Here is a 3,194-nt window from a genome sequence, read left to right on the forward strand (position 1 = left end):
TCTCCATCTCCTTATCAATTTCCTCCCCCCCCCCTTCCTCTCTATCTCTCTTCCTCCTCCTTCTTCTACCCCCTACTGTTCTCTCTCCTCTTCCCTCCTTGCCTACTCACACCCCCTGCTGTTTTTCCTCCTCTCTCTCTCTCTCTCTCTCTCTCTCTCTCTCTCTCTCTCTCTCTCTCTCTCTCTCTCTCTCTCTCTCAATTCTTCTTCTTTTTCCTTCATCTTTTTTATTTTCTTCTCTTCTTCATTTTCTTCCATCTGTTTTTCTTTTCTTTTCATATTTTTTTTCTTTTTTCTTTTTATTTTCCTTCGTTTTAATCCTTTTTTTTGTTTGTTTGTTTAATCCGTTTTCTTTCTCCTCCTCTTCCTGTCTTTTTTTTTCTCTTCTTCCGTCATGTTTTTTTTTTTTATCTTCCTTTCATCTTTGCTTTCCTTCATTTTCTCTTCATTCCTCCTCCATCTTCCTCCTCTCCACTTTTTTTTCTTCCTCTCCCTTTCTATATTTGTCATTGTTTAAACTCTTCCCTCCTCTCTTCCTCCTCCTCCTCCTCCTCTTCTTCTTCCTCTTTCCTCCTCTGTACCGTTAAGAAGCAAGGAGATCTGGTACGTACCCTGACACCCCCCCTCCCCCCCTTCTCTCTCTCTCTCTCTCTCTCTCTCTCTCTCTCTCTCTCTCTCTCCATATCTTGTTCTCAATGCCACACCCAATTTTTCCTCCGCACCTCCTCCTCCTCCTCCTCCTCCTCTTTCCTCCACTACCATACTTCTACCATACCCAAATTTCTACCATTTCCTTCTACCATACCATAATGCACTTCTCTTTTCCTCCTTACCATTCCACTGTCACCATAACCTCCTACCATACTACCAAAGCCACGATTCATTTCTCTGTCTACCATACTTATAACCTACCATTGCCCACTCCACCACAGACTTCCAACCATACTACCATAGCCATACTTCACCTACCATTGTCACTATATAGTTTTCTCTCTCCACTACTGTACCATAACTTGCAACCATACATTACCATGCTCACCTCTCTACCATACCATAACCAGACTTACACGATCTTGCCTTAATCTACCATAGCTTAAATTTCCATACCATAAAGACTCGTTTTTAACATAATTAGTCTACTCGAGTCTACCATACTTCATCCGCCGCTACCATTATTTCTACCATGGTTACCTACTACCATAACTTGTCTACCATGCTTCCCGTATCCCTTTGCCATGATCGGTAAGCCATACGATAGTCACATTAAAAAATAAAAATAGATTAGATACATTTATGGACAGTGAGTGATGAGGGTGGGGTTAGGTTTACAGGAGCTGCCTTGTACTGGACCACCGACCTCTTGAAGACCCCTTACGTTCATATGGTTGTATAACTACCATGAGGCTTGTTACCATACCCTTATCAGTCTCCATACCATTATCACGAATCTAGCATGCTCTTTCTACCATGCTATGCTGATCCCACGGCTACCATGATTACCATACCGAACCAAGTCACTGCCATATTGTATCAACCAACAGACCTGCCTACCATAAGAAACTACCATACCATTTGATTGTCCTACCATAATTTCGCTACCATATCTTATCATCCCTTAACAAAGACCTGCCTACCATAAAAAACTACCATACCACTGATTGTCCTACCATAATTTCGCTACCATACCATACCAAACCTCAACAAAGACCTGCCTACCATAACAAACTACCATTAGAGTTCATTGTCCTATCATATTTTCGCTACCATACTTTACCAAACCTAAACAAAGACCTGCCTACCATAATATCTCACTACTCTACCATACCTTAACCAGCCTTACCATTGACCTGATTACCATGACTAACTACCATACCATATCCTACCATATTTTCACTAACATATATACCTTACCCCTTGCCTCTCTACCATGACTACCATACCATACCATACCCCGGGCCTGCCAAACTCACACTGCCATACCATACCAGTTCACTACCATACTAATACTAATTGTAATACCATACGACCATAATTTTGCTCCCATATTTTATAATCTACCATTTCTTCAAACATTTTTTTATTATTTTATTTTGGCAAATATAAAAAAAAAAAAAGATCTCTTCCGTTTAGACGTTATCAATAATCTCTCTCTCTCTCTCTCTCTCTCTCTCTCTCTCTCTCTCTCTCTCTCTCTCTCTCTCTCTCTCTCTCATCATCCTTTCAATTCCGATCACGTGTCATTTACTCTCTCTCTCTCTCTCTCTCTCTCTCTCTCTCTCTCTCTCTCTCTCTCTCTCTCTCTCTCATTGGTCGATAATTTTCACACACGCGCCATGCCATTGGTCACCTCCCCTCCCATTCATCACACGCAGCTCGCTCATTGGCTGACAGCGGATGGTAGGGGGGTAATGGGAGTGAATGGCAGATAGGGGGAGGGAGGGGGGGAGGAGATGAGGAGTGGGCATATAGGGGAGAGGGTGACAGAAGGAAGAGGGAGTGTATGAGGGGTGGGGTGGGGGAGAATAAGGGTGTAGGGGTGACTGACTGATTGACATTGGAAAGTAGGGAGGGGAGGAGGGGGAGAGGTGAATGAAAGGTGGAGGAAGGGAGGAGGAGGAGGAGGAGGAGTAAGCATATGGGATGGGGAGGGATAGAGAGGGGGTGATTTACAAGTGGAAGGGGAGTAGAGGAGGAAGGGAGATATGCTTGGGAGGAGAGATAGGGGAGGGGGAGGGGATGTAAGCCTGGTAGGGAGGTAGGGGAAGAAGGGGGAGGGGAGGGGGGGACTCGAGTAAAGGGAGGAAGGAGGGGGAAAAGTAGAGGGAGGAGGGAGGGAGTAGGAGGAAAGGGGGGGTCACAACAAGGTGGGGAGGAGGAGGAGGAGGAGGTGGAGGAGGAAATGCCCTAAGGTGACGTCACGTAGGGAAGGGACGAGGGAGGGAGGAGAGGGAAGGAAGGAGGGAGGAAAGAGGGGGGGGAGGGAGAAGATGGGAGGATGGATGGATGGAGGGGGATAGGTGATGATTGATGGTGTTATTGTTGTTATTGTTTATGATTATTGTTGTTTTTTGTGGGTGTATCTCTTCCACATTGTCTATATCTCTACTACTACTACTACTACCACTACTACCACTACTACTACTACTACTACTACTACTACTACTACGTCTTTTCTACGACTAATACTCTTATCA

This window comes from Eriocheir sinensis, chromosome 62 (assembly GCF_024679095.1).
Source record: "Eriocheir sinensis breed Jianghai 21 chromosome 62, ASM2467909v1, whole genome shotgun sequence".
In the NCBI taxonomy this organism is placed as follows: Eukaryota; Metazoa; Arthropoda; class Malacostraca; order Decapoda; family Varunidae; genus Eriocheir; species Eriocheir sinensis.